Source organism: Taudactylus pleione, unplaced genomic scaffold (genome assembly GCF_031769625.1).
Source record: "Taudactylus pleione unplaced genomic scaffold, aTauple2 ptg000337l, whole genome shotgun sequence".
NCBI classification, from domain to species: Eukaryota; Metazoa; Chordata; class Amphibia; order Anura; family Myobatrachidae; genus Taudactylus; species Taudactylus pleione.
The window spans coordinates 2,114,002-2,124,079 of record NW_028284738.1 but is presented as its reverse complement, the minus strand read 5'-3'; positions in this window follow the sequence as shown (position 1 = coordinate 2,124,079).

Here is a 10,078-nt window from a genome sequence, read left to right as displayed (position 1 = left end):
TACACAATGACTGGACAGCAGAGGCTCACAGGAAACATGTTACATTACACACTGACAGGACAGCAGAGGCTCACAGGAAACTTGTTACATTACACAATGACAGGACAGCAGAGGCTCACAGGAAACATGTTACATTACACAATAATAGGAAAGCAGAGGCTCACAGGAAACATGTTACATTACACAATGACAGGACAGGAGAGGCTCACAGGAAACATGTTACATTACACAATGACAGGACAGCAGATACTCACAGGAAACATGTTACATTACACAATGACAGGATGGTAGAGGCTCACAGGAAACATGTTACATTACACAATGACAGGACAGCAGAGGCTCACAGGAAACATGTTACATTACACACTGACAGGACGGCAGAGGCTCACAGGATACATGTTACATTACACAATGACAGGACAGCAGAGGCTCACAGGAAACATGTTACATTATACAATGACAGGACAGCAGAGGCTCACAGGAAACATGTTACATTACACAATGACAGGACGGGAGAGGCTCACAGGAAACATGTTACATTACACAATGACAGGACAGCAGAGGCTCACAGGAAACATGTTACATTACACACTGACAGGACAGCAGATACTCACAGGAAACATGTTACATTACACACTGACAGGACGGCAGAGGCTCACAGGAAACATGTTACATTACACAATGAGAGGACAGCAGAGGCTCACAGGATACATGTTACATTACACAATGACAGGACAGCAGAGGCTCACAGGAAACATGTTACATTACACAATGACAGGACAGGAGAGGCTCACAGGAAACATGTTACATTACACAATGACAGGACAGCAGAGGCTCACAGGAAACATGTTACATTACACACTGACAGGACAGCAGATACTCACAGGAAACATGTTACATTACACACTGACAGGACGGCAGAGGCTCACAGGAAACATGTTACATTACACAATGAGAGGACAGCAGAGGCTCACAGGATACATGTTACATTACACAATGACAGGACAGCAGAGGCTCACAGGAAACATGTTACATTATACAATGACAGGACAGCAGAGGCTCACAGGAAACATGTTACATTACACAATGACAGGACAGCAGAGGCTCACAGGAAACATGTTACATTACACAAAGACAGGACAGCTGAGGCTTACAGGAAACATGTTACATTACACAATGACTGGACAGCAGAGGCTCACAGGAAACATGTTACATTACACACTGACAGGACAGCAGAGGCTCACAGGAAACTTGTTACATTACACAATGACAGGACAGCAGAGGCTCACAGGAAACATGTTACATTACACAATAATAGGAAAGCAGAGGCTCACAGGAAACATGTTACATTACACAATGACAGGACAGGAGAGGCTCACAGGAAACATGTTACATTACACAATGACAGGACAGCAGATACTCACAGGAAACATGTTACATTACACAATGACAGGATGGTAGAGGCTCACAGGAAACATGTTACATTACACAATGACAGGACAGCAGAGGCTCACAGGAAACATGTTACATTACACACTGACAGGACGGCAGAGGCTCACAGGAAACATGTTACATTACACAATGAGAGGACAGCAGAGGCTCACAGGATACATGTTACATTACACAATGACAGGACAGCAGAGGCTCACAGGAAACATGTTACATTATACAATGACAGGACAGCAGAGGCTCACAGGAAACATGTTACATTACACAATGACAGGACAGCAGAGGCTCACAGGAAACATGTTACATTACACAAAGACAGGACAGCTGAGGCTCACAGGAAACATGTTACATTACACAATGACTGGACAGCAGAGGCTCACAGGAAACATGTTACATTACACAATGACAGGACGGAAGAGGCTCACAGGAAACATGTTACATCACACAATGACAGGACAGCAGAGGCTCACAGGAAACATGTTACACTACACAATGACAGGACAGCAGAGGCTCACAGGAAACATGTTACATTACACAATGACAGGACAGCAGAGGCTCACAGGAAACATGTTACATTACACAATGAGAGGACAGCAGAGGCTCACATGAAACATGTTACATTACACAATGACAGGACAGCAGAGGCTCACAGGAAACATGTTACATTACACAATGACAAGACAGCAGAGGCTCACAGGAAACATGTTACATTACACAATGACAGGACGGCAGAGGCTCACAGGAATCATTTTACATTACACAATGACAAGACAGCTGAGGCTCGTAGGTAACATGTTACATCACACAATGACAGGACAGCAGAGACTCACAGGAAACATGTTACATTACACACTGACAGGACAGCAGAGGCTCACAGGAATCATTTTACATTACACAATGACAAGACAGCTGAGGCTCGTAGGAAACATGTTACATCACACAATGACAGGACGGCAGAGGCTCACAGGAAACATGTTACATTACACAAAGACAGGACAGCTGAGGCTCACAGGAAACATGTTACATTACACAATGACAGGACGGCAGAGGCTCACAGGAAACATGTTACATTACACAATGACAGGACAGCAGAGGCTCACAGGAAACATGTTACATTACACAATGACAGAACGGCAGAGGCTCACAGGAAACATGTTACATCACACAATGACAGGACAGCAGAGGCTCACAGGAAACATGTTACATTACACAATGACAGGACGGCAGAGGCTCACAGGAAACATGTTACATTACACAATGACAGGACAGCAGAGGCTCACAGGAAGCATGTTACATTACACAATGACAGGACAGCAGAGGCTCACAGGAAACATGTTACAATACACAATGACAGGACAGCAGAGGCTCACAGGAAACATGTTACATCACAGAATGACAGGACTGCAGAGGCTCACAGGAAACATCTTACATTACAGAATGACAGGACAGCAGAGGCTCACAGGAAACATGTTACATTACACAATGACAGGACGGCAGAGGCTCACAGGAAACATGTTACATTACACAATGACAAGACGACAGAGACTCAAACAAAACATGTTACATCACACAATGACAGGACAGCAAAGGCTCACAGGAAACATGTTACATTACACAATGACAGGACGGCAGAGGCTCACAGGAAACATGTTACATTACACAATGACAGGACAGAAGAGGCTCACAGGAAACATGTTACATTCCGCAATGACAGGACAGCAAAAGCTCACAGGAAACATGTCACATTACACAATGACAGGACAGCAGAGGCTCAAAGGAAACATGTTACATTACACAATTACATGGCGGCAGAGGCTCACAGGAAACATGTTACATTACACACTGAGAGGACAGCAGAGGCTCAAAAGAAACATCTTACATTACACACTGACAGGACAGCAGAGACTCACAGGAAACATGTTACATTACACAATAACATGTCAGCAGAGGCTCACAGTAAACATGTTACATCACAATGACAGGAGAGCAGAGGCTCACAGGAAACATGTTACATTACACAATGACATGACAGCATAGGCTCACAGGAAACATGTTACATTACACAATGACAGGACAGCAAAGACTCACAGGAAACATGTTACATTACACAATGACAGGATGGCAGAGGCTCACAGGAAACATGTTACATTACACAATGACAGGACAGTAGAGGCTCACAGGAAACATGTTACATTACACAATGACAGGACAGCAAAACTCACAGGAAACATGTTACATTACACAATGACAGGACAGCAGAGGCTCACAGGAAACATGTTACGTTACACAATGACAGGACAGCAGAGGCTCACAGGAAACATGTTACATTACACAATGACAGGACAGCAAAGGCTCACAGGAAACATGTTACATTACACACTGACAGGACAGCAGAGACTCACAGGAAACATGTTACATTACACACTGATAGGACAGCAGAGACTCACAGGAAACATGTTACATTACACAATAACATGACAGCAGAGGCTCACAGGAAACATGTTACATTACACAATGACAGGATAGCAGAGGCTCACAGGAAACATGTTACATTACACAATGACAGGACAGCAGAGGCTCACAGGAAACATGTTACATTACACAATGACAGGACAGCAGAGGCTCACAGGAAACATGTTACATTACACAATGACAGGACGGCAGAGGCTCACAGGAAACATGTTACATTACACAATAACAGGACGGCAGAGGCTCACATGAAACATGTTACATTACACAATGACAGGACAGCAGAGGCTCACTGGAAACATGTTACATTACACAATAACAGGACAGCAGAGGCTCACAGGAAACATGTTACATTACACAATGACAGGACGGCAGAGGCTCACAGGAAACATGTTACATTACACAATGACAGGACAGAAGAGGCTCACAGGAAACATGTTACATTCCACAATGACAGGACAGCAAAAGCTCACAGGAAACATGTCACATTACACAATGACAGGACAGCAGAGGCTCAAAGAAAACATGTTACATTAAACAATTACATGGCGGCAGAGGCTCACAGGAAACATGTTACATTACACACTGAGAGGACAGCAGAGGCTCAAAAGAAACATGTTACTTTACACACTGACAGGACAGCAGAGACTCACAGGAAACATGTTACATTACACAATAACATGTCAGCAGAGGCTCTCAGGAAACATGTTACATTACACAATGACAGGACGGCAGAGGCTCACAGGAAACATGTTACATTACACAATGACAGGACAGCAGAGGCTCACAGGAAACATGTTACATTACACAATGACAGAACGGCAGAGGCTCACAGGAAACATGTTACATCACACAATGACAGGACAGCAGAGGCTCACAGGAAACATGTTACATTACACAATGACAGGACGGCAGAGGCTCACAGGAAACATGTTACATTACACAATGACAGGACAGCAGAGGCTCACAGGAAACATGTTACGTTACACAATGACAGGACAGCAGAGGCTCACAGGAAACATGTTACATTACACAATGACAGGACAGCAAAGGCTCACAGGAAACATGTTACATTACACACTGACAGGACAGCAGAGACTCACAGGAAACATGTTACATTACACACTGATAGGACAGCAGAGACTCACAGCAAACATGTTACATTACACAATAACATGACAGCAGAGGCTCACAGGAAACATGTTACATTACACAATGACAGGATAGCAGAGGCTCACAGGAAACATGTTACATTACACAATGACAGGACAGCAGAGGCTCACAGGAAACATGTTACATTACACAATGACAGGACAGCAGAGGCTCACAGGAAACATGTTACATTACACAATGACAGGACGGCAGAGGCTCACAGGAAACATGTTACATTACACAATAACAGGACGGCAGAGGCTCACATGAAACATGTTACATTACACAATGACAGGACGGCAGAGGCTCACTGGAAACATGTTACATTACACAATAACAGGACAGCAGAGGCTCACAGGAAACATGTTACATTACACAATGACAGGACAGGAGAGGATCACTGGAAACATGTTACATTACACAATAATAGGACAGCAGAGGCTCACAGGAAACATGTTACATTACACACTGACAGGACAGCAGAGGCTCACAGGAAACTTGTTACATTACACAATGACAGGACAGCAGAGGCTCACAGGAAACATGTTACATTACACAATAATAGGAAAGCAGAGGCTCACAGGAAACATGTTACATTACACAATGACAGGACAGGAGAGGCTCACAGGAAACATGTTACATTACACAATGACAGGACAGCAGAGGCTCACAGGAAACATGTTACATTACACACTGACAGGACAGCAGATACTCACAGGAAACATGTTACATTACACAATGACAGGATGGTAGAGGCTCACAGGAAACATGTTACATTACACAATGACAGGACAGCAGAGGCTCACAGGAAACATGTTACATTACACACTGACAGGACGGCAGAGGCTCACAGGAAACATGTTACATTACACAATGAGAGGACAGCAGAGGCTCACAGGATACATGTTACATTACACAATGACAGGACAGCAGAGGCTCACAGGAAACATGTTACATTATACAATGACAGGACAGCAGAGGCTCACAGGAAACATGTTACATTACACAATGACAGGACAGGAGAGGCTCACAGGAAACATGTTACATTACACAATGACTGGACAGCAGAGGCTCACAGGAAACATGTTACATTACACAATGACAGGACGGAAGAGGCTCACAGGAAACATGTTACATCACACAATGACAGGACAGCAGAGGCTCACAGGAAACATGTTACACTACACAATGACAGGACAGCAGAGGCTCACAGGAAACATGTTACATTACACAATGACAGGACAGCAGAGGCTCACAGGAAACATGTTACATTACACAATGAGAGGACAGCAGAGGCTCACATGAAACATGTTACATTACACAATGACAGGACAGCAGAGGCTCACAGGAAACATGTTACATTACACAATGACAAGACAGCAGAGGCTCACAGGAAACATGTTACATTACACAATGACAGGACGGCAGAGGCTCACAGGAATCATTTTACATTACACAATGACAAGACAGCTGAGGCTCGTAGGTAACATGTTACATCACACAATGACAGGACAGCAGAGACTCACAGGAAACATGTTACATTACACACTGACAGGACAGCAGAGGCTCACAGGAATCATTTTACATTACACAATGACAAGACAGCTGAGGCTCGTAGGAAACATGTTACATCACACAATGACAGGACGGCAGAGGCTCACAGGAAACATGTTACATTACACAAAGACAGGACAGCTGAGGCTCACAGGAAACATGTTACATTACACAATGACAGGACGGCAGAGGCTCACAGGAAACATGTTACATTACACAATGACAGGACAGCAGAGGCTCACAGGAAACATGTTACATTACACAATGACAGAACGGCAGAGGCTCACAGGAAACATGTTACATCACACAATGACAGGACAGCAGAGGCTCACAGGAAACATGTTACATTACACAATGACAGGACGGCAGAGGCTCACAGGAAACATGTTACATTACACAATGACAGGACAGCAGAGGCTCACAGGAAGCATGTTACATTACACAATGACAGGACAGCAGAGGCTCACAGGAAACATGTTACAATACACAATGACAGGACAGCAGAGGCTCACAGGAAACATGTTACATCACAGAATGACAGGACTGCAGAGGCTCACAGGAAACATGTTACATTACAGAATGACAGGACAGCAGAGGCTCACAGGAAACATGTTACATTACACAATGACAGGACGGCAGAGGCTCACAGGAAACATGTTACATTACACAATGACAAGACGACAGAGACTCAAACAAAACATGTTACATCACACAATGACAGGACAGCAAAGGCTCACAGGAAACATGTTACATTACACAATGACAGGACGGCAGAGGCTCACAGGAAACATGTTACATTACACAATGACAGGACAGAAGAGGCTCACAGGAAACATGTTACATTCCGCAATGACAGGACAGCAAAAGCTCACAGGAAACATGTCACATTACACAATGACAGGACAGCAGAGGCTCAAAGGAAACATGTTACATTACACAATTACATGGCGGCAGAGGCTCACAGGAAACATGTTACATTACACACTGAGAGGACAGCAGAGGCTCAAAAGAAACATCTTACATTACACACTGACAGGACAGCAGAGACTCACAGGAAACATGTTACATTACACAATAACATGTCAGCAGAGGCTCACAGTAAACATGTTACATCACAATGACAGGAGAGCAGAGGCTCACAGGAAACATGTTACATTACACAATGACATGACAGCAGAGGCTCACAGGAAACATGTTACATTACACAATGACAGGACAGCAAAGACTCACAGGAAACATGTTACATTACACAATGACAGGATGGCAGAGGCTCACAGGAAACATGTTACATTACACAATGACAGGACAGTAGAGGCTCACAGGAAACATGTTACATTACACAATGACAGGACAGCAAAACTCACAGGAAACATGTTACATTACACAATGACAGGACAGCAGAGGCTCACAGGAAACATGTTACGTTACACAATGACAGGACAGCAGAGGCTCACAGGAAACATGTTACATTACACAATGACAGGACAGCAAAGGCTCACAGGAAACATGTTACATTACACACTGACAGGACAGCAGAGACTCACAGGAAACATGTTACATTACACACTGATAGGACAGCAGAGACTCACAGGAAACATGTTACATTACACAATAACATGACAGCAGAGGCTCACAGGAAACATGTTACATTACACAATGACAGGATAGCAGAGGCTCACAGGAAACATGTTACATTACACAATGACAGGACAGCAGAGGCTCACAGGAAACATGTTACATTACACAATGACAGGACAGCAGAGGCTCACAGGAAACATGTTACATTACACAATGACAGGACGGCAGAGGCTCACAGGAAACATGTTACATTACACAATAACAGGACGGCAGAGGCTCACATGAAACATGTTACATTACACAATGACAGGACAGCAGAGGCTCACTGGAAACATGTTACATTACACAATAACAGGACAGCAGAGGCTCACAGGAAACATGTTACATTACACAATGACAGGACGGCAGAGGCTCACAGGAAACATGTTACATTACACAATGACAGGACAGAAGAGGCTCACAGGAAACATGTTACATTCCACAATGACAGGACAGCAAAAGCTCACAGGAAACATGTCACATTACACAATGACAGGACAGCAGAGGCTCAAAGAAAACATGTTACATTAAACAATTACATGGCGGCAGAGGCTCACAGGAAACATGTTACATTACACACTGAGAGGACAGCAGAGGCTCAAAAGAAACATGTTACTTTACACACTGACAGGACAGCAGAGACTCACAGGAAACATGTTACATTACACAATAACATGTCAGCAGAGGCTCACAGGAAACATGTTACATTACACAATGACAGGACGGCAGAGGCTCACAGGAAACATGTTACATTACACAATGACAGGACAGCAGAGGCTCACAGGAAACATGTTACATTACACAATGACAGAACGGCAGAGGCTCACAGGAAACATGTTACATCACACAATGACAGGACAGCAGAGGCTCACAGGAAACATGTTACATTACACAATGACAGGACGGCAGAGGCTCACAGGAAACATGTTACATTACACAATGACAGGACAGCAGAGGCTCACAGGAAACATGTTACGTTACACAATGACAGGACAGCAGAGGCTCACAGGAAACATGTTACATTACACAATGACAGGACAGCAAAGGCTCACAGGAAACATGTTACATTACACACTGACAGGACAGCAGAGACTCACAGGAAACATGTTACATTACACACTGATAGGACAGCAGAGACTCACAGCAAACATGTTACATTACACAATAACATGACAGCAGAGGCTCACAGGAAACATGTTACATTACACAATGACAGGATAGCAGAGGCTCACAGGAAACATGTTACATTACACAATGACAGGACAGCAGAGGCTCACAGGAAACATGTTACATTACACAATGACAGGACAGCAGAGGCTCACAGGAAACATGTTACATTACACAATGACAGGACGGCAGAGGCTCACAGGAAACATGTTACATTACACAATAACAGGACGGCAGAGGCTCACATGAAACATGTTACATTACACAATGACAGGACGGCAGAGGCTCACTGGAAACATGTTACATTACACAATAACAGGACAGCAGAGGCTCACAGGAAACATGTTACATTACACAATGACAGGACAGGAGAGGATCACTGGAAACATGTTACATTACACAATAATAGGACAGCAGAGGCTCACAGGAAACATGTTACATTACACACTGACAGGACAGCAGAGGCTCACAGGAAACTTGTTACATTACACAATGACAGGACAGCAGAAGCTCACAGGAAACATGTTACATTACACAATAATAGGAAAGCAGAGGCTCACAGGAAACATGTTACATTACACAATGACAGGACAGGAGAGGCTCACAGGAAACATGTTACATTACACAATGACAGGACAGCAGAGGCTCACAGGAAACATGTTACATTACA